We start from the raw sequence: 24,964 nt of genomic DNA, 5'->3' as shown, positions 1-24,964 counted from the left end.
TTTGTTCTTCTTTCTCTAATTGCTTTAGGTGTAAGGTTAGGTTGTTTATTAGAGATTTTTCTTGTTTCTTGAGGTAAGATTGTATTGCTATAAACTTCCCTCTTAGAACTCTTTTGCTGCATCCCATAGGTTTTGGGTTATAGTGTTTTCATTGTCATTTTTTCTAGGTATTTTTTTATTTCCTCATTGAGTTCTTCAGTGATCTCTTGGTTATTTAGTAGTGTATTGTTTGGTCTCCATGTGTTTGTCTCTTTTACATTTTTTTCCCTGTAATTGATATCTAGTCTCATAGTTTTGTGTTTGGTAAAGATACTGGCAACAATTTCAGTTTTCTTAAATTTACCAAGGCTTGATTTGTGACCCAAGATATGATCTATCCTGGAGAATGTTCCATGAGCACTTGAGAAGAAAATGTATTCTCTTGTTTTTGGATGGAATGTCCTATAAATATCAATTAAGTCCATCTTGTTTAATGTGTCACTTAAAGCTTTTGTTTCCTTATTTATTTTCCATTTGGATGGTCTGTCCATTGGTGAAAGTGAGGTGTTAAAGTCCCCTACTATGATTGTGTTACTCTCAATTTCCCCTTTTATGGCTGTTAGCATTTGCCTTATGTATTGAGGAGCTCCTATATTGGGTGCATAAATATTTACAATTGTTATATCTTCTTCTTGGATTTGTCCCTTGATCATTATGTAGTGTCCTTCTTTGTCTCTTGTAATAGTCTTCATTTTAAAGTCTATGTTGTCTGATATGAGAATTGCTACTCTAGCTTTTTTTTTATTTCCATTTGCATGGAATATCTTTTTCCATCCCCTCACTTTCAGTCTGTATGTGTCTCTAGGTCTGAAGTAAGTCTCTTGTAGATAGCATATATACGGGTCTTGTTTTGGTATGCATTAAACCAGTCTATGTGTTTTGGCTGGATCATTTAATCCATTTACATTTAAGGTAATTATTGATATGTATGTTCCTATTACCACTTTCTTAATTGTTTTGGGTTTGTTATTGTAGGTGTTTTCCTTCTCTTGTGTTTCCTGCCTAGAGTAGTTCCTTTAGCATTTGTTTTACAGCTGGTTTGGTGGTGCTGAATTCTCTTAGCTTTTGCTTGTCTGTAAAGTTTTTAATTTCTCCATTGAATCTGAATGAGATCCTTGCTGGGTAGCGTAATCTTGGTTGTAGTTTTTTCTCTTTCATCACTTAAATATGTCCTGCCACTCCCTCTGGCTTGCAGAGTTTCTGCTGAAAGATCAAGTATTAAACTTATGGAGATTCCCTTGTATGTTATTTTTCCCTTGCTGCTCTTAATAGTTTTTTCTTTGTATTTAGTTTTTGATAGTTTGATTAATATGTGTCTTGGTGTGTTTCTCCTCGGATTTATCCTGTTTGGGACTGTCTGCACTTCCTGTAGTTGATTGACCATTTCCTTTCCCATGTTAGGGAAGTTTTCAACTATAATCTCTTCATATGTATTCTCAGACTCTTTCTTTTCCTCTTCTTCTTCTGGGACCCCTATAACTTGAATATTGGTGCATTTATTGTTGTCCCAGAGGTCTCTAAGACTGTCCTCAATTCTTTTCATTCTTTTTTCTTTATTCTGCTCTGCAGTAGTTATTTCCACTATTTTATCTTCCAGGTCAGTTATCGTTCTTTTGCCTCAGTTGTTCTGTTGATTCCTTCTAGAGAATTTTTAATTTCAATAATTGTGTTGTTCATTATTGTTTCTTTGCTCTTTAGTTCTTCTAGGTCCTTGTTAAACGTTTCTTGTATTTTCTCCATTCTGTTTCCAAGGTTTTGGATCATGTTTACTATCATTATTCTGAATTCTTTTTCAGGTAGACTGCCTATTTTCCTTCATTTGTTTGGTCTGTTGGGTTTTTACTTTACTCCTTCATCTGCTGTGTATTTCTCTGTCTTCTCATTTTGCTTAACTTACTGTGTTTGGCGTCTCCTTTTTGTGGGCTGCAGGTTCGTAGTCCCCATTGTTTTTGGTGTCTTCCCCCAGTGGTAAGTTTGGTTCAGTGGTTTGTGTAGGCTTCCTGGTGGAGGGGACTGGTGCCTGAGGCTGGATCTTGTATTTCTGGTGGGCAGGGCTGCATACGGCAGTGTGTTTTGGGGTGTTTGTGAACTTAATATGATTTTAGGTAGCCTCTCTGCTAATGGGTAGGGTTGTGTTCCTTTCTTGATAGATGTTTGGCATGGGGAGTCCAGCTCTGGAGCTTGCTGGCTGTTGGGTGGAACTGGGTCTTAGCATTGAGAGATGGAGGTCTCTGGGAGAGCCCTCGCTGATTGATATCACCTGGGGCCAGGAGGTCTCTGGTGGAGCAATGTCCTGAACTTGGCTCTCCCATCTCAGAGACTCAGGCCTGACACCAGACCACAGCACCAAGACTCTGTCAACCACACGGCTGCCTTGAGTCATGTGTACTGTGTCCAGATGGTCTCAACACCACAGTGCTCTATCAGGGCTGCCTCCTTGAAGTAGCTCCAACTGTGGAAGCTGGGCAAAATCCACATACCAATGATGAAGGAGGCTCCTACCTGTTCTTACGTTTGACATCCTCACTGACATATTTCTTCATGAAATTTAAGCGTAAAATCTGATTGTGCAATCCTGCCTTTTAAATTTTCTCTTTATATTTTATATTTATATAATTTTATAATTTGTATTTACTTTTATAATTATATAATTTATATAAATATAATTATATACATTTATATAATTTATATAAATATAATTATGTAAATTAATTATATAAATTTATATATTTTATAATTTTATATAATTTAATTTATATTTATATAAAAAATATATAATTATATATATGTTTATATATATTTATATAATAATATATTATTCCCACATTTTGGCCAGTATTGTAACTACTTTCAGCAACCAATTAGATTCTTTTTATTTCTATTTATTTATTGGTTTTATAAAAATACCTGCTCAAATTAGGTAATCTGATAGTTGTATTTATATAAAATGTATGTTTTTTTTCAAAAAGTATATGTAGAAAATACTTAGTCAGCTACTGTTTTATCTATTTCACAGAGTATCACATTTTTTTGGATTTTATTTATGCAGTTGCATGAAAAGTCTGTTCCAATAATTTCCCTATTTTAGAGGTAATACTGAGGTCAGTATTACTTGTTCTATATGATTTAATATTGTCAGTAATATTTCTAAATATTCTGTATCAGGTCACTAAGTGTCAGAATACTTTTATTTGGAATGTAACTATGTGTACACATAGTATATATATATGTGTGTGTTTAATTAAAATAGAGATAGAATAGATACATTTTAAAATGATGTAGGTTATTTGCTACAGGAGAATGGGAGGGAATTTTGGTAGTTCTTCAACAACCACTTTGGATTAGATTAAAGATGATTTAAGTGTAACATCTCCCTTTTTAGTAACACCTACACTCCTTTATGAATAAAAGAAAAAGCTCCACTACTGTAATCAAAGTATCCATAATCTCCAATGCAATCATAGAATAGACTCTCTTAGAACTGGGTCAGTGAAAGTGTTCACTTTGGGGAAAATAAAACAGAGAAAAAGATCCCCTTTTTGACTGAAAGTCAAGATGCTATGTATATTAGTTTTTTTGTTTGTTTGTTTGTTTGTTTTTTGCTGAAGAACAAATGACAAATAGTTTAGTGGATTAAAGTAACATACATATAATATCTTACAGTTAATGTGGGCCAGGAATCTGGCCATGACTTAGCTGGATCCTCTGCATAGGATCTCTCAAAACTATAAGCAATCTTTCACCCAGGACTGGGTTCCCATCAGGGGCTTGGCTGGAGAAGGATCTGCTTCTAAACTCTCTTAGGTTGTTGGAGAATTAATTTCCTTGCATTTGTAGGACTCATGACAGCTTGCTTCTTCAAAACTAACAATGACAAAAGAGATTCTAACAAGATGAGTGCTCTACTCTTATGTAATCACATACACAGAATTAAATATATCCCATCACTTTTCCTGTATTCCACTTGTTGGAAACAAATCACAAGCCCGGTCTACACTCAAAAGAACTGGATTACACAAATGTGTGAACACCAGGAGATGGGGAATACAGGAGCCACCCTAAGATCTATCTGCCACACTGTAATTACTACATTTGTGTTTAAACAATCGTGAGAAAAAACTCTGATTTCGTCAGTGATGTCCCCAATAGTCAGATAATTTTGTAAGAGTCCTGGTAATCATTCAAAACGTAAAGGTTTTTGAGCCCTGAAATAGCCTGGCTCAGTGTTATGAGATTTCTCCATTAATTTGCTCAATATGCCTGAGAAACTTTAGGTAGGTGCTCTCCTGAGTGAGAGAATAAACCTGCAACAAGGGCCAAAATAGCTAGTCTTAAATAACACTTCTAGGAATTACTACGGTTAATAAGTCAGTAAACAGAAAACTATATGGAAGAAAAGTGAGAGGAGAAATAATCTGTCCAGATGAAAGACAGTCACTCTAAGCATCTCTAAGGGAGCAAATCAAACAGTTTTGCTTCAGTTTTTCTTAGGAAGGAGGTAGGTACTGGAGGGGTGTCACAGTTATAGTCCATCATGAAATCCTCAAATACTGAAGGGGCACCAAAGCTGATGACTTCTAATTTGTTTCCCTGTAAGAATATCCATTCTAAAGAACCAGGTCCCTGTGCCATGTACAATATGTAACCAGAATGTAAAACACTTGTAATAGGAAGAGAGCCACAGTTTATTAGAGATTTTTCTCTTCCCCGTGTTCTGACATTTAAAAAAAATTCACTTCACTGCCTATGGGAACCGAGTGGATGAAAGATCGGAGAAAATATCTTCTACTTTTGACTTGCTTATTTTACAAAGACTCTGGAGTCTAGCAGGTGGAACCCCATGTAAGGAACTATAAAAGAAAAACCTTGGAAACAATCTTTCCCTGGGCTGGGAGGCAAGCTTGTCTAAGACAAATCAAGCTGTGGGTCATGGCCCAGGCACACTTTAACACTGGGTGGCTGGAATCAGCAATATCTTGCAGCCCTGAAGCTGTATTCTTAGCAACATGATATAAGAAGGAGGAAGACTTTGAATACACACTATAAAGGGACATAATCAGTTTGGGAGACAAATTGAGATCATGAGTCTTCTCAAGAATAAGCTTTGCTATTATAAAGTCAGATTCATTTACTGCTATTTATTATGTTCATGAATTTGTGCTTATATAATCCCGTGTTTTAAAAATGTCTCAGCTTTAATTTTGAATACTGAAAAGATTGAAAGATAACAACTCTATGCACAAAATATCTTAAGCTTTTCGGTAATGACTAAGATTGTAAAGCAGTTCTGAGAACAAAAATTTTGAGAAATGATGCTTTAAAGAACCAATTTAGATGAGAGAAATTTAAAATTTATAATTGATAGAATTTATACCATAAACTTAGATCATAAAAACATGTGCTTTATAGTTTATAATTTATATAATTTATAGAAATTTATTATTGATCAGTTCTAAGTACATGATAATATCCTTTATGATATTCTTTTGATCCATGAGTTATTTAGGTTTTATTCTAAATATATTTTAATTAAATATTTTTTAAAATTTATAACTATGGTTATGAAATTTGTCATCTAAAGACACTTTAATGTATCCTATTGTATATTTCTCCATGGATCTGGGATGTTGGACATAAAAAGAGATTCTTCCAGTTCACACCAGTGTATAAGCTCACTGTATGTTTAATAAAGATGTGTTGTCTTTAAAGAACCTTTTAAGTACAAGTATTTCAAATTTTTGATACTTGTTTTATGTGCTCAATTAAAAAATGACTCACACATGCTTGAAAAGAGCATATATATTATATTATAGTCAGTGTTCTACATATGCCAATTAGACCAGATGTGTTATTTGTGCTTTGCAAATATTCTTACACTGAAACTATTGTTCTTTTGGCTTTTTGTCTGCTTAAACTGTGTTCTCTGAGGAGTTGTGTATATAATTCTGTCAACTTAAACTTTACATTTTATAAGTGTGTGTTTTTTCTACCTCTAAAACTTTTCTTAACAATGAAGTATAATTATATAATACTACTATAAATGCTCTAATTTTGGGGGGTTTAATATTTGCTATGTATATTCTTTTTAGTTTTTTTTTTTCTTTCAACTCTGCTGTGTCCTTAATTTTTCCAAGATTTCTCTTCTGAGCTGTGGATGGGTATATGAAGTTTCCTACTTGATCTACACTTGACTGTCTAAAAGCACATGTAACTTAGCATGTCATAAACCAAGTACCTGATCTTACCTCCAGAACCTTACTGCTGCTTCTTTTTAATGACAAATTTAACTTTCTAGTTTCTCAGAAGACATCTATAATTTATTTATCTCATAGTATACATTCTATTTTCAGAATATACTATTGGTTCTACCTTCAAAATAGATCTAACCACTTCTCACTATATTACTACTCCAAACTACCATTTGCTTGCCTCTTATTTTTTAACTTATTTATTAAGCACATCTTAATAAATGTGCTTAATCACTGAATTTCACATCACTGAAATCTAATATACCTACAAAAACCCTGCACGGATCTTGAGTTCATATGTTTTCATCTGAAACAACTAATCAGATCACAAATATTTCATTACCTGCATCCAAATTTCCCCCCTTGCCCTCTCCCAGTCACTAATCACTCAAAATTAACAATTACTCAGTCTATCACAATAGATTAATTTCACCTGCTTATAGAATTTATAAAATTGAAATATACATTATTTTCTCATTTAAATGTCACTGGTTGCTCAACATAAGGTTTGTGAGATTCATATGTTGTTGTGTAGAGCATTAGTTTCTTTATTTTCATTGTTCCATATCGCTTAGATGTGGTATCTAGAAAAATGGTACAGATGAACTTATTTGCAAAGCAGAAATAGTCACAGATGTAGAAAACAAACTTATGGTTACCAACAGGGGAAGTGGGGGGCGGTGAGGTGAATTGGGAGATTGGGGTTGACATATATACACTACTATATATGAAATAGTTAACTAATGAGAACTTACTGTATAGCACAGGGAACCCTACTCAGTGCTCTGTGGTGATCTAAATGGGAAGGAAATCTTAAAAAGAGTAGATACCTATATATGTATAACTGATTCACTTTGCTGTACAGCGGAAAGTAACACAACATTGTAAAGCAACTATACTCCAATTTAAAAAAGTATTCAAATATATAGCTATACCACAATTCATTGATTTGTTTTACTGTTTATGGACACTGGATTATTTCTAGTTTGAGTCAAATAAAGCTGCTATGAGCATTGTTAGCCATGAATTGGGGACACATATGCATACATTTTTGTTGGGCATATTCCCATGAGTGGAATTGCTCAGGGATAAAGTTAATTTGTAGATTAAGACCCACAAAATGGAGGCTGTGCCAGTGGCCCAGCCTACATCACACACTTCAACTTAAGTCAGCCTGCACTTATCCGAAACACCTGCCAAGGAAACATAATATACATCAATCACTATCCTCCAACTCAGCTTTAGCTTATCTTTAGAAAATAAGACGAGCTAGCATTATAAGGAAATCCTGACCTTCTTTCCAATTCTGCCCTGCTTCTGTGTTGCCTCTTCTAATGCTCTATAAAACTGTGTCTTGCCCCAAATCCCTTGGGAAGAGTGCTGCACTGCTTGTGATCCCAATCCATGGATTGTTTTCCCTTGAATGAACAACATCAAACTCATAACTAAATTTTTGGTAACAAGATGGGACCCACAGAAAGTTGCTGAAGCTTCCAGGGACTGCTCCTAGACACCTGGGTAGGTACCTGCAGATTCCTTTTGGTTCACTGCTTCTTGAGCCGCACTCTGGGACCTTGGGTAAGATTTTCTCAGATTACACTGCGCTTGTTTTGTCATCTGAGCTCTTCAAGTTTATTTATCATAATACTTCCAGGTAGAAAATTGAGGTGTGAAATACTCCAGATTTTTTAGAGTGAGACTTAGTGGGCCACAGCAGTTGGGTTTGCGGCTGACCTTATCTACAACGTAAGCTCCTTTGGGAGATTCTGACAGGTCTCAGGAACTGTGCACAGGCAGCCAGAAAGAGTAAGTCAGGTTGAATTAGGGAAGATTATTTCAAAAATAAAATAATGGGTGTCCCTCAATCTAAAGAAAGTAAGATGGCAGCAGTTAGGGAACTCACAAAGCCTTGAGGTAAATTCACTGCATAAACCGCTGGAGGATTTAGGGGAAATAAATTAAGACAAGAAATTCAGACTTTTGGGGTATACTGACATAGCAAAAGCTAGGTAAGCATAAGATGGACTTTTAAAAGCCATTAGGTCTGTCACTATAAAGAAATCTTGTGGGGGCTTCCCTGGTGGCGCAGTGGTTGCACGTCTGCCTGCCGATGCAGGGGAACCGGGTTCGCGCCCCGGTCTGGGAGGATCCCACATGCCGCGGAGCGGCTGGGCCCGTGAGCCATGGCCGCTGGGCCTGCGCGTCCGGAGCCTGTGCTCCGCAACGGGAGAGGCCACAACAGAGGGAAGCCCGCATACCACAAAAAAAAAAAAAAAAAAAAAAAAGAAATCTTGTGAAAGGAATAATAGATCTATTACCAATGGGAATCTCAGAAGCCAAAGCCACAAAACTGGTGTGCATGCCTTGAGCATTTAAAAGCTATTAGAGCACCTGCCACCTAACTAAAACTTCTGAGCTAGGATAAGTTAGTTAGATTGACACCAGGTCACCAAACAACCTCAAGAAAACTTCTGTGCAATGAGGTACACTGTAAAACACCACAAAATCCCCATATCTTAGGTGTTAATCTGTTTTCATGAGACCCAAGGCTTAGCTAAAGAAATGGGATCCTCATGTTTCAAAGAATTAAGTGCACCACTCCCGCTTATTTTATGTCTATGAATCGTGGTCCTAGAAGCTGTAGATAGCTACAAAATGTCAAAAGCTCACTAAGACAATCTAGAATTACAATAACCATTATGGGGAACGTTCTAGTTATACAAGATTGTTTATTTAAAAGTACACTTGAAAGCAGGGTTTCCCTATATTACCTTCTGTTTGTCTTGCTTTGTGTCCTGAGAATTGGGCTTGGCTTTCTCCCTGCCTGGGGTGTGCAGCTTCTTGTGTACACAGGTAGCTCAATCATCAAGTTGAGGGCCCCAATATATGGCCAGATAGAAATGTGGGTTGCACTCCATTTACAGCTAAAGCTCTACGCACTGCTGCCAGCTCTCAGGGAAATAGACTAAGTCCTTCTTTATTTTGACTGTCTTTTGAAGCAGCTGTGGATCTTGGGTGCATAGTATCTTTGGGGGTTGTTCAGTATTGCCAGGGATGTTTACTGTTTGTTACTCTCAGGAATATAGAAACTAACCCAAGTGTTTCTCAAGTTCATGTGATTTGGGATAATTTTCAAGAAAAAAATCTAGTTTGTTGATTTAACTAAAATAGGCATGTCTTTAGAGTTATCAATATTAAATATAATGTAGGTATGCAATTTTATTCTACCTAGGTTAACTAAAAGTTAAATAAACTCATGTTACCTCCATTACTGAATTTGTTAGCAAGAAAGATAACTTAAAATGATTACTGTTTAATGGCTCATGAAATTTTCATGAGTAATCTAAACATAATTGTTAAGAAAAAGTAAATTAAATAAATGTAAGATAAAACTTATAAATAAACCTTCCAACAATTATGCTTTAAGTAAACTCTGTTTACTTTAAGCATAGTTTAAAAAATCTTTTTGGTAACTTGAAACCTTAAACTTATACTGAGATAAGTTACATAATGGATATTCATTGACTATCTAGATCATATCCAAATAAGATAAAATAAACATAGGTTTATTTACTTGTGGCTTCCTTTTTTTTTTAACATCTTTATTGGCATATAACTGTTTTACAATGGTGTGTTATTTTCTGCTTTACAACAAAGTGAATCAGTTATACATATACATATGTTCCCATATCTCTTCCCTCTTGCATCTCCCTCCCTCCCACCCTGCCTATCCCACCCCTCTAGGTGGTCACAAAGCTCAGAGCTGATCTCCCTGTGCTATGCGGCTGCTTCCCACTAGTGATTTACTTCACTCTGTATGACAGACTCCAGGTCTATCTACCTCATTACAAATAACTCAGTTTCATTTCTTTTTATGGCTGAGTAATATTCCATTGTATATATGTGCCACATCTTCTTTATCCATTCATCTGTTGATGGACACTTAGGTTGCTTCCATGTCCTGGCTATTGTAAATAGAGCTGCAATGAACATTTTGGTACATGACTCTTTTTGAATTATGGTTTTCTCAGGGTATATGCCCAGTAGTGGGATTGCGGGGTTGTATGGTAGTTCTATTTGTAGTTTTTTAAGGAACCTCCATACTGTTCTCCATAGTGGCTGTATCAATTTACATTCCCACCAGCAGTGCAATTGGCTTCCTTTTATAGAGGAACTAAATACATTTGGGTTTACTAAACATGCTTTTTGCGACATTAAACAATTTACTCCGAGAAAGAAAATACTTCTAAAAATTATAAAATATATTTATAAATTTGCCAATTCAGAGAATACTAGTGTAACAGGCAGTCCATAATTGCTTACTTCCTAGGTTTCATTAGGTATTAAACATTCTGTGGGTTAAGAATTCTAATCAAAATATGTAATTAAAAGTACTTAAAAATAATAATAGTTAAAGGAAACAACTGTGCATGAAAAGTAGAATGACCACTTGTTCCAGAATGAGAAAGAAAAAAAAAACATAGGACAAAACCTGAATGGATATGAAAAATTGTATAAATTTTGTGGAAAAGGAATTTGAGAAAGGAATTTTATGTGTGGTTAAGCTGGCTAAGATTTCATTTTTTTTAATGAGTGTTAATATCAAAAGTACTTTGATGTAAAATTAGAATTTGGTTTTGTCTCTGTTAAAAAGACAAGGTGGTTTTGGATTATTGGTCTGTTCTTGATAAGAGATTGTGAAAAGTTTATTTGACCTTTTGGGCAATCTACCTGTAAAGGAAAGATTTGGGGTCTTAACAAAGCAGTGACTAACTCTTTAGTTAACAATGAAGCATCACTAAGGTTATAAGTGGTATAAAAATTTAGAGCTATAAGCCACATAGATTTGAATCTAAAACTTATTGAACTTCTAATAGCCTAAGTACATATGATCTTACTTAAAGTGGCATACCAGGGGCCATAAAAATATATCTCAGTTATAAATCCTGCCTGTGGAAGAAGTAATTCATAAATGGAATATAATAAGAGAAAGTAATATCTAATTTAACTGATGTCAAAGGATCTGAAAAGAGTTTTACTCTCAAGATGCATGGACTATTCTCGCAGAATCCTGATTTTAAAAAATAATCTCTAAAAGAGGCAAAAACCTCACATTCCCTGATGAGACATGCATCCATACATAAGTATATGCATTCATAAATATGTATATATAAAATATTAGAGATATGAGAAAATATAAGAAGTGAGAAAAGTATGAAAAATGTAGTATACACACACACACACACAACCTTGGATTCCAAATGTATAATGGTAGAATGAATAAAATTAGACAATGAAATCAGACACTTTCTGGATTGGACCAACTATGACTTGGCAATTTGCTTGATGTGCAAGAACCAATTCTTGAAAATACTTTCCCATTCTTGATGAATTGCTTTGTTAGTCAAAAATTAATTGATCATATATATGATCATATATTAATAGATCAATAATAATAATAAAATAAATAGTAAAATAAAAATAAATAATATAATTAATAATTAATCATAATTAATTAATTGATCATATAGATACATGATCATATATATATGCCGAATTCTAGAGTCCATGATGTCCTATCGATATATTTATTTATTCTAACATGAACAACACACTCTCTTGACATCTGCAGCTCTTTTACAGCCTTGAAATCAGGTAGTGTGCATCTCCAATCTTATTTTTTTTCTGAGTAATGTATTTTCTACCTGATTTTTTAAAAATTTCTTCTGTTCATTCTTGCTGGGGATTAATTTTGTTAATATTTAACAATCAACTTTGAATTTGTTAATTTTATTATTTTTTTGCTTTTTCTTTCATTGATTTCTCTCCTTTTTTTTTCCACTTAATATGTCCTTTCTCCTGCTTATTTTGGTTTTAATTTCTGTTTCACTTTCCAGTATCTTAAGATCGAAACTTAGATTTAACTTAGGTTAGAATTATATTACATCTGGATTGGAAAAACTCTATGCTTACTTCCAGTAGCACCTGGATATCTGTCTTTGGCTTGGTCAAGAAAAGTTCTGTGGATTAACGAACCAACTAATAAATTATAATGTGCTGAGTAAAGCCCACAACTTTTCTGTTGACATCCCTGGTCAGTTTGTTTGATGAGGACTTTCCCTCTGTCTAACTGGTTTGTCAACCTGGTTTGACTACATGACCAGAGAGACATTAAAAAAATGTATATTTCTCATCTTCTCTCTGGGAAAGTCTACACTGAGCTCTTCCCAAATCAATATTCATCAGAACATATTTTGGCAGTTTAATCTTGAGATAAAATGCCCTTAACGAATGATAATGAATAATAAGATTTTAAGGGCACAGCATGTTGCTGTATCTCATATGATCAATAGAGATATAGATCTTCCCCTTCCTTGTAATTTTTATTTTGTAAATTTTGGTTCTCTTCATTTTTATTGAGAAGAGATCTTTATAATGTCTTGCATACACCCCATGCTTTAAAAAAATTTGGGTTTACCATCCTAGTAGTATTTTTGAAATTTGTATTTTCCAATAGATTTCTTATCTCAAAATAATCTACAGAACTTAAATATGCTAAGATTTGATTCTAAACATTTTTTCAAGAGTAAGAAATTCTATGAAAAAATTTAATTATTGTCTCTTAAATTTTATTATAAACTAACCTCCTGTCTTGTAAAATATATCAATTCCAAAACTGGTCTCGGATACTTTTATACCAGAAAACTCTTATATTAATAGTAAAATGTGTGTGAATTAATTAGGTTACAAAAATTGTACAAATTAAAAATATTTTAAATATTCTTATCACAGTGATGAAGGTACTCTAAGCTTTCAATAAAGTATACTTTTATTCTGTTTTTTTGGTAGATCTGTGGGTTAAAAGAAGTTGATGAAGACAGGCTTCCACTCTATTTCAGCTTTAAACCTTTGAGATTTGCTCTTCCCTCTGAGTCTCAAGACCAGGTAAGACAATGAGCAACTCTTCATTCTAATCTCAAAGGAGAAATAGTTGCTATTTCTAGTGTCGACTTCATGTACAGTCCTTTGAAGTCTTTACAGGCACCCTTCCAAGGACCTGGCCTTCAGATCAAAAGATTAAAGGGAAAAAATATAAAAGCAAAGAAGCCCCCTTTTCCCCTAGATATTGTGGAAATGGTATTTCCTGTTTGAGGCCAAAATGTATCTTCTTTTTTTAGATCTTTTTTGTTGTTATTATGTTTGTACAAACTGATTTAAGAACTATTTATGTATGGCTTTCGTTTTGCCAGAGACATGCTTTACACTAGGGATACAATAGTACATAAGCATGATTGTTAATTTTACTCTTCAAGGGTATGGGGATTACTGTTTGAGAAATTATATGTAGTCATGTTTAAACACATAGTCTTGTGATAAAATAGAAGCAGATTTGAGTCTCAAGTTTATCTTGGATTTATTAACTTATTACCTCTCTAATTCTTAAAATGTTAAGCACTTACGTATTGGAGCATCAGTTTTCTCTATTTTAAAAGGAGATAATAATACTTCTATTAAAATATTAGGTTGGCAGTTTGATAATGTAATGTAGAAAAGTTCAAGAAAGTGTAGAATTCTTGGCACATAAGTGATCAGTAAGAGGATGAACTTTAAATACATTGTTCTTCTTCATTACCACTGTCATCATCACCATCACCATTAGTGTCTCAAATTTATAGTATATGTAATTCATCTGTAATAGTTATTTTAGAATTGGGGCTTAGTATTAGATGTGAGATATATGTTACTAGTATTGTAACAGTTTGGTTACCTTAGAAGAAAATAATACATTGAAATATTGATTGCTCACCTTTCAATGTTATAGCAAGATATATATCTGATGAGATCAACTGAATATTTTCTACAGAAAAATATAAAAGATGTAGTCAAATAATACACAAGTGATTATGATTACTTTTGTTTTTTGTCTTTACATTTGGTCTATGGTAACTTTTAAGACTTTCATCTCTCTTCTGTTTTTGTGTCTCACCTTAGGTTATTTTCCTACTTGTTAACAGGTTAAAGCTGAGGGATACTGAGAGAATAAATTAAATGAATATCAAGACCTCTGATCTGAAAAGTCCTAAGTCAGAGGGTCACATATGTGCTATTAGCACATATTAGCACATGCTTTTATCTTCAGCACTTAAATAGCATTTTCCTCAGGTAAATTACAATCTATTTATAGGAAATACAGCAGAATGAATTGTACAAACTTAGCTGTTGAAGGAAGTGACTTTGTCTTTCTTTTCCACTGTTGTATATTTAAACTTCACATTCTTGATCACACTCTTGTTAGCACTATTTGGAGCTTATATGTAAAGTCAGGCTTCCATCATTCCTGCCTGCTTTCCTTAAACCATTTTAATTAATATTTTTAAAAAGTAATACATTGCACATATATTTCAGAACTATTATGTTTTTTATTGTGGTGTACTTTATATACTGTGAAATGCTCAAGTATTAAGAATATCATTTAATTAAATTTGATGACTAAATATCAAGTCACAGAACACTTTCACAACCCTACAGAGTTCCCATGTGTCCCTTTCCAGTCAAGCCGGACAAGAGCACTACCAAGAAGAAATCCTTGAGTTAATTCCTATCACCACAGTTTAGCTTTATCTCTTCCATAATTCCATGTAAATGGAATCATACAGTGTGTACTCTCTTTTACTCCCAGCCTCATTTGCTTTCGATAATATATGTGAGATTACTGATATTCTTATAGTATCAGTAGCTCAGTCTTTCTAGTTCTGAGTAGCATTCTCCTGTATTAATATAGCATAATCTGTATACCCATTTTCCTTATGGTAGAAACCTAGATTGTTTCCAGTCTTCTGGCTTTTATGAATAAACCTATAATGAGCATTCTTTAAAAGGCTTTTCGTATACATAGGTTTTCATTCTCTTAGATAAACATCTAAGAGTAGAATTGTTTAGCTTTTTAAGAAACTAGAGAATAGTTCCAGTATATAGGTAGCATTTTGTGCTCCCACCACCCTTATAGGAGAGTTCTGGTTGCTCCACGTCCTTTACCTATGGCATTGTCAATTGTTCTAATTTGTCTATTTTGGTGTGTATCTAGCGGATCTCATCCTGAATTAATTTGCCTTTTTATGACGACCATGAGGTTGAGTTTGGACTACTGAAGTTGAGTTTAAATCTTATACATCCTTATGGACTTTTTCTACTGTTTTATTTATTATTGAAAAGTGTTTGCTAATGTCTTCAATTATGATTGGGAGATTTGTGTCTAGTTCCCTTTAGTTTTAACAAGTTTTCTCCTGTATTTGAGAACTTGGTTCATACACATTTTAAATTACGTTTTCTTGATTAACTCACCATTTCTTTATTGGAAAATGACCTTTTTTTTTAAAAATCTCTGGTAACACACTTTACCTTGGTCTTTATTTTGTGTATTAGTGAGTCATACTAGCTTTATGTTGTTTAGTGTTTGTATGGCAATTTTTTTCCCATACTTTCAGCTAATTTATGTCTTTATATTTAGGTTTCCATCTGTTAAACATATAGTTCACCTTGATTTTTATATATTGTGAACTCTTTATCTTTTAATTGGGGTCTTTGATCCATTTAACTGTTGATATGTTTGGATTTTAAGTCTTGGTATTTGATTTCTATACTTTCCATATTCTCTTTTTCTTCTGTTTCTAATTTCCTGTCTTATTTGTTGGTAAATCACTTATGTTATAACATTCCTTTCCACCTTCTCTACTAAATTTTAAACTATGCTTTCTTGTCTTATCTTTTATTGGTTTCTTTGGGTAGTACAAAATGAAGTCTTAAGTTATCACAGACTATATCCAAACTTACTCTCTTAATTCACAAAATATTTAAGAACTTCATGGTAATGTACTTCTAATTTATAGACTTCATGACAGTGTATGTACCACCCTCCTGCCCTTTATGTTTTTATTTTTATGTATTTTTGTTTTAGAAAAGCTATAAAAATGGCATATTATTATTTGTACTTTAAACAGTGTATAGTCTCTCAGGAGACTAATGTCATCCTTTCGATTTCAGCACTCTGATGGACTCAAAAATACCATTTTGTACATTATCTACTTTGCTCTTACCTGTAGGTTAGAAGCAACAATCTCTTGTAACTTTCTACAAGTGGAATTTCTTAAAGATAATATTTAATGACTGGCCTTTATGTTAAGGATATATTTGTGTGTGTGTATATATATATATATATATATATGTATGTGTGTATATATATATGTATATTGTGTATATATATATATGTATATATATATATTGCACCCATACACTAGATGAGGCACAGTGCTAAGGATAAAGATACAAAAGTAAGATACTACCCAAAGCAATCTACAGATTCAATGCAATCCCTATTAAGCTACCAAAGGCATTTTTCAGAGAACTAGAACAAAAAATTTCACAATTTGTATGGAAACACAAAAGAAACCGAACAGCCAAAGCAATCTTGAGAAAGAAAAACGGGGCTGGAGGAATCAGGCTCCCAGACTTCAGACTATACTACAAAGCTGCAGTAATCAAGACAATATGGTACTGGCACAAAAACAGAAATACAGATCAATGGAACAGGATAGAAGGCCCAGAGATAAACACACGCACATAGGGTCACCTTATCTTTGATAAAGGAGGCAAGAATATATAATGGAGAAGAGAGCCTTTTCAATAAGTGGTGCTGGGAAAACTGGACAGCTACATGTAAAAGAATGAAATTAGAACACTCCCTAACACCATACACAAAAATAAACTCAAAATGGATTAAAGACCTAAATGTAAGGCCAGACACTATCAAACTCTTAGAGGAAAACACAGGCAGAACACTCTATGACATAAATCACAGCAAGATCCTTTTTGACCCATCTCCTAGAGAAATGGAAATAAAAACAAAAATAAACAAATGGGACCTAATGAAACTTAAAAGCTTTTGCACAGCAAAGGATACCTATTTGCCAATGAAGCAACTGACAAAGGATTAATCTCCAAAATATACAAGCAACACATGCAGCTGAATAACAAAAAAACAAACAACTCCATCCAAAAATGGGCAGAAGACCTAAATAGACATTTCTCCAAAGAAGATATACATACAGCCAACAAACACATGAAAGGATGGTCAACATCACCAATCATTAGAGAAATGCAAATCAAAACTACAATGAGATATCACCTCATACCAGTCAGAATGGCCATCATCAAAAGATCTACAAACAATAAATGTTGGAGAGGGTGTGGAGAATAGGGAACCCTCTTGCACTGTTGGTCAAATGTAAATTGATACAGCCACTATGGAGAACAATATGAAGGTTCCTTAAAAAAATACAAGTAGAACTACTCTACGACCCAGCAATCCCACTCCTGGGCATATGCCCTGAGAAAGCCATAATTCAAAAAGAGTCATGTACCACAATGTTCATTGCAGCTCTAGTTACAATAGCCAGGACATGGAAGCAACCTAAGTGTCCATCAAGAGATGAATGGATAAAGAAGATGTGGCACATATATACAATGGAATATTACTCAGCTATAAAAAGAAATGAAATTGAGTTATATGTGGTGAGGTGGATGGACTTAGAGTCTGTCATACAGAGTGACGTAAGTCAAAAAGAGAAAAACAAGTACGGTATGCTAACACATTTAACACCATTTTTTTTTTAAGATTCCATATATATGTGTTAGCATATGGTATTTGTTTTGCTCTTTCTGACTTACTTAAGAGATTTCTGTGGAGATTATATTCTGTTGTGATTGATGTTACCAAAATCTCTGAGGTGTCAAGTTGAAGTCCTTATTAGATTATTGACGTCAGGATGCTTATATGTAAGAGAGGCTGAAATTATTTGAAAGCCTTTATCAAAGAGATACTTCTATCTTTGGTCACGCCCCTAAAATAAATATAAACAGACCTTTCCATCCTAGTATAGAAATTTGCTACTTTGCGGTTAGTTTGATGGCTATTAACATCATTACTCTGCTCATTATGTGTATTTCTGGTAGGTTAGCGGATATTCATGGCTTCCATTTACCTACTGGGCCACATATCTCTTTGCAGCACACCTTAAATAACTTTTATTAAAAGCAAGAAAGCAAACAAATGCATAAATAATCAAAACACAAAAACTGGAAACTGTTCACTTCAATACTTTAGTAAATCATGTGCCTCATAGCTGTCCTCCTGTGATAGTGTTGACTCTGAAATTAGCACCTCACTTGAAGTCATCACATAAGGTGACCTTTCAGATGTCATTTCTTGTATATCTGGAGGTGAGGTAACCAGGAAGAGAAGATTGAGAACGGATTCCCAGACCAATGAAGTGGTCTGAGGCACAAGAGGGATATTTACAATAACATTAACAGGATGCAGTTGAAAATGTTGATCTGTTTCTCAGAATAGATTGGGTTAGGTAAAAAAAAAAAAAAAAAACTTGAAGCAAAAGACAGATGAATCAAGGTAGAACCCTGGAGACTATCAAAATTATAAAGATGGTTAGAAGAGGAGTAAGTGATTAAGGATAGAGGATATGAGTGAATAGAGAAAGAATGGGTTCCCTGTATATTAAAGAAAGAATATATTTCTCAACATTAGTAAAATGTTATACCCTCATCTACTTTATAGCAAATAGAAGTTAATTCTCTTCAATTATTGGAAATTTTGTATCTAATAATATGTGTCAATTAGAGGATAGGAAATATATACCACTTGCCCAACTGACAAAGAAGGTGTAGGTCTCAATGAGTTGAAAAGCACTTTACAGTATTTCCCTGAATTTGGCAACAGCCTATTAACAGAAGATTTAAGTAACTTTCAGTGGTCATAGGACAGGGTAGTGAGCATGGCAAATTTTCGTATTCACAGTCACTTTCTACTATAGTCTGTTACTTAGTAAGTGACCTTTCTTGCATTCCAAATAGCAAATTGAATTGATCTCATGAATACAACTACTTAGTCAGACTGTCTCTCCTCCCCCTGCTCCCTAGCTGGGACACAGCAGACGGGGTCAGATCAGAGGATTTCTTGGGATGGCAAAAGAAGCACGCAAGTCATATAGGTGAGAGGAAAACATGTTCTGCTCTGTGATCAAAGCAGCAACTATACATTCTATCCTTGGAGAAGAAGCCAACCTCTTCAGGGAAAGAAGAAACATGAAATAGAGGGACCAAGAATCTCACATACTCCTGAGAAGTGATGCTTGAATAATTGAAAGATAGGAATTGCATAAAATAGTCTGCAGCATTACAGCCATTTATCTGAAATCTACATTCTCAAAAAGTCCTCAAAGTCAAGAGTTTCTTTATAAGTTTAATACCTAAAACTCATTTGGTGGCAAAAATCTCAATGGACCTCACTCTATTTAAACATGAGTTAATACATTTATGTTCATATTCTTATGTTTTACTCTAGAAATATTTAAGTGATTGTATTTTTGTTGCTGCTCCTGATCCCACTGTGTGGTATTACATCATATATGGCATATATTCCTTTCTAAAGTACAAAACGTTCCAAATTCTGAAAAAAGACTGGATGGCCCTAGGTTTTTTGGGTTTTTTGTGTTGTATTATTTTCTAATGATTCTGTGTCTCTGTAGCAGATTAGAAAAATCAGAAGTACCTATGACTCTGGGGCTGCCAGAAGTAAAAATACGGGACTTACAATTAAATTTTAATTTCAGGTAAAGAACAGACTCTTTTTTTTAGTATAAATATGTTCCATGCAATATTTGGGACATACTTACAGTAAATAAATATTTGTTGTTTATCTGAAATTCAAATTTAACAGGTGTCTGGTGGTTTATCTGGGAAACCTCAACCTAAAATGTGAAGATAAGATTGTCCTTAAAGCACACTATTTCTTTTCTCGTTTAAGTTTTCTCATTGGTTCATCCCTAGCAGTTAAGAATATTTTAAACTCCTTGTATTTTATAGTTCTCTTTTACAAAAAAGAAGGTAATTGGTGATTGTGCTTTGTCAAACGATTCATCTTCTTCTTGTTTATCTCTGTCCACCAAAGATTCAGATAAAGTCTCCTAATTTATGATATCTTACCCTACCTTGTAAGGGTCACTGATACAGTGTCAAGAATTTGGTTGTGGCTTATAATAAGTGGTTATGAGATTGGTGCAAAATTTATTTTATTAAATTAAACTTATAGAATTATTAAAGAGAAAATCTGTAGAGTTTATAGACATGAACTTTTTAAAAAGTATATTAGTGACAAAGAAGTAACACATAGAAAACATTTTATAAGGTTATTTAAGATATAATAAAACTGGAAGTGGCCTAAAATATGTACTAGATCAAAGCAAATCTTTGATAATAAGATTTATATTAATAATAATAATAATAATCAAAGATTATTACTCAAACCTACATGACTAATGAAAGAAATTTATTCTATACATAAAACCAAAACATTAGACTTGCTTCTCTTGTTTCCTCTCTGGTGCTTTGTACAATTTATATTTTATTCCTGTTTAGGGAGATGCATCTTGCCCTGCTTCTCAGAAATATTGCTTTAAAGTGACCATTGATAAAATTTCAAGATATATTTTTATTTATTTACATAAGAGAATATCACTCTTGTGTGAGTTAAATCAATATGCATGTTAAAGAACAAAGATAATTGAAATTTCATCTTTTTCACACAAAGATACTCATTTCAAAAGTTTAGGGCTTCCCTGGTGGCGCAGTGGTTGAGAGTCCGCCTGCCGATGCAGGCCGCTGAGCCTGCGCGTCCGGAGCCTGTGCTCCGCAACTAGAGAGGCCACAACAGTGAGAGGCCCACGTACCACAAAAAAAAAAAAAAAATTTGTTAACAGTTCAAAACACATAAAGAAATCTGAAGTGTTACATAGGTGATTATATTTTAAAAGAAATATTACAAAACATGGTGTTTCCAAGATCAGAATGCTTTTATTATTCTCATATATTTAAACTATTTAACTTAAACTATTTATGGATTTTAGTTTTAGAAAATAGAGAAGAACACAATTTAAAATAATGACAATGATATAAGAAAGTTAAAAACTTAAAATAGTGTTTGGCGTATTTATGTTAACCAGAGGTTATTTCCAAATCTCTCATTATAGAACTAGAAATCTGGTCAAGCACAGTTTCATTAATTAATATCAACTTTGAGTTTCAACAAAAATGTGAATTGTCTAATTTCAACTATGTATAATCAATACTAAGCCAGACATCCTACAAATATTATCAGCCACATACTTAAAATGTTCTGGAAGAATTCTAGATTTTTTCATTTGTTTTATGGTTTTATAAAAGTCTTCATAATGTTTTGCAAAAGTATTACTCACTATTCTTCCAAAGAATTTGAATTTTGCATGTCAAACTCTTAAAAATAACATTTATTGATCTTGCTGTATTTTATCAACTACTGCCCATCCCTTTTTCCGTTGAACACTAAATCATCACATCTGTAGATCCACTGTGATTGCCCTTAGTGTTTTACCAAAACTTAGGAAAAGCCCAATTATTCTACATTTTCTAGGAAAGTGTCTCCAGGAATCAACTACATTCCCCCCCAAAAAATGGTGTTTGTATATCTAGAGTGACACAATTTGATTTCTATTCCTAGTTCACTTAGATTAGACAATGGACAAAGTGTTACCTGCCTTATCTATATTTTGCAGGGAAAAATTATGATTAAGATGCAAAAACATGCTTTGTTAAAATTAAATGAAGTTAAAATATGAGACATTCACAATTATTAAGATTCGTAATGATGAGGATCCTTCATTTTGTATACTTATAGGATTTAATTCAGAACCTGTAGGAGATACTGCTGTCTGTCCACTAAAACCGTTCTCCCATTTTTATGAGGCACACAGCTAGACAACACTTTCCTGCCTCTTTTGCAATTAGGTATGGCTCTCTGCCTGAATTTCAAATAATGGAATGAGAGTGGAAGAGATGAGTGCCCTGAGGCCTGCCACAGTGAAGCTTCCCATGTTTGGGCTTTCATACTTTTTTCTTCTTGGATGGCTAGATATAGAAAATGACAAGGCTCTTGAGAATAATGTAGCCACAAAGTGAATGAACTCTTGGTGCCTGAATGGGGAAAGTTTGTCGATGACAAATCAAATCTCTGCTCAAGTCCTAGGAAAATGAAATTTTAGGACTATTTGTATTCAAAGCATAGCCATTTATAATTGATCGGGCCCTATTATCCTTGAAATGAAGTCCTACCTATGTGATGGGATGGGGGGCATTACTTTTATACCATTACAGATGTCAGAGAAATTATGATCAGAAGATGATTATATGAAATGTTATCTAAATGATAATTATCTGAGTTTCAAAGTTGAACCAAAGTTAACAGTTGATAAAACTCTGCATAAGTAGGCAAATTTTGCAAGTATCTTTAAGAAGAAGAAACAGTAAGGTTTGTGTATAGTTGCTGTTTTATTATAGTTCTTTGCTAAGAATATTAATATTCTCACTAAATTACCTCTGTCCTCTAACTGGGCTTGATTCTGTCAAAGCTGATGAGGGTTAATATGAATGGATAATAGAGTAAATGTTTCCTTGAATGATTGTATACTTAGGCTTCTCTTCATTGTCAGTTTTCTAAAAGTAGTCATAGTTTTTCCCATTTGTTTTAAGTAGTTAAAACTGACATAATGAAAGCTTCTCCAAAAGACATAAAAGATGACTTGAATGCAATATTATATATTAGAAGTAGATGGGAAAACTCCTTGAAAATACCTGAGCAGCATGGAATGATGTCAACATTAACAACAGCTTGGACTATATGAATCATGTCTGTGTTACTGTAAAAATGTGAGCATATGGCAAATTCTCTGTGCTCCTGTCTCTGTCCCTCTGTGTGTCTCTCTGTCTTTCTTGTCTCCTTCTCACATGCACACACTTACAGCCATTGATGTCACTAGGGCACTTTTCTGCCCAATTTCTGTTTTTTTTTTTTTTATTTTTATATAAATGGACATTTCCCTAACATCTCTGATTATGACAAAGATGATTTGTTGTATTGAGTTTAAAAAAAATTCTTTAGGTCTCTTTAACTTCTTGCTTCACATATTGGCCTGCAATGCTTTACACTTAAAAAAAAATCCTCAATATAATTGTTCTCAGATATAGTCCACATGATGTAGAAATAACAATTGTTCTATCTCCATCACACGTTATTCATTAATTAACTGCAGAGCCGCTATTATCAGTCTGCTTGATGAATATTCTCTCCTACTCCCCACCCCCTGAATTTCCCTGTGACTGAATAAGGCTTTTAGTGCATAGTGAGGACCTTTAATATAATAAAACCATAAAAATTAAATGAACATAGATAGTTACCAACAGAAAAATCGCATACCAAATGGGGCTAAGTAATGTTTTTCTTTAGGTAAATATTTACTTTTTCTCTGAATTTAATTTATTACTATTTTACCTGAAAGATTTGGTATAATTTGTAGTTGAAAATAATACATTCTCCCCTAATACCAGGAAGACCACATCTTTAATAATATCTTCAATATTATTTTTCAAGGAAGGCCCTGAGACACTCCTAATGTTTTTGTTTATTTACCATCATTTAGAATATCTAAATTCTATTTTCATAAAAGTCATGCATTTTAACATTCAAATTCATATATTTAAACATTCAAATTACAATTGTTTATTCAACAATGTGGAATGAGATTTGGTTAACAAACATTTCCTCTTATCCATCATGGTACAGGCCTGTTCAAAACTACTGAGACATATACAGTAGTACTTTGTGCTCTACAGTAAGGGGGTTTACAAACTCTACACATTTGAGAGAGATTTTAGGAAAGATTCCTGGGAGCACGTAACATCTGTGTCTACAGATAAGTTAAATAAATAGCTGTTTTACCCCCAAATTGTCTCATTTGAAGCTACCAAAATATTCTGCATGTCTGAAATACCCATGAGATTTAGAACCAACAGTTAACACATAAAGGGAACTTTAAAATATAATTCACGTGTCAAGGCAAGATACCTGAATATTAAAATCTAGATCATATTTCTATCTTCTCCTAACATAGTAGAGAATTCTGATTGAGTTCTACCCCTTCAGCTCTAATCAAGTGTGGATTTAAGAAACAGTTCTCTAAGGAGCATGTCTCTAAGTGTTATCCAAGAGTTCATTAGGATAGCTTTCATTATTTTGCTCAGCGATTTTTACAGAGAGAGTAGAGAGACTGGATATAAATTTTTCTGCAAGATAAGTGTCAGGAAAAAAAGAAGTTAATATCTTCTGGTGAACAAAGCTTTTTTTTCTTTCCACTGAAAATTGAGAGTTATATAATTCATTACATTTCTCTCTCAGTGTATGATACTCGAAAATGTCAGCCTGTGATCAAAAAATAAAGTTTTGTCCTCCCCCTTTACTACATTACTTTTGTCCTTACTTTGTTATCAAAAAATTATTTCTTGGTCTTCTCTCATCATGGTTTTATTAGAATCTTCCAGAAATTCATATTTTAGTAAGGATCATAGAAATAAATATAAATAATAACATGCATTTATAGATGTAAATGCACATATATATAATTGTTTATATTTAGTTAAAAATATATGATCCATTTCCTACTTTTACAAAGCAATTTACATGTTTTCTCCTTACTTTATACATTTTAAAATAAACCTACATCTTTGGTTCAAAGCCTTAA

This window comes from Physeter macrocephalus, chromosome 9, assembly GCF_002837175.3.
Source record: "Physeter macrocephalus isolate SW-GA chromosome 9, ASM283717v5, whole genome shotgun sequence".
NCBI lineage: Eukaryota > Metazoa > Chordata > Mammalia > Artiodactyla > Physeteridae > Physeter > Physeter macrocephalus.
The sequence above is the reverse complement of the archived record's forward strand: the minus strand, read 5'-3'. Positions refer to the sequence as shown.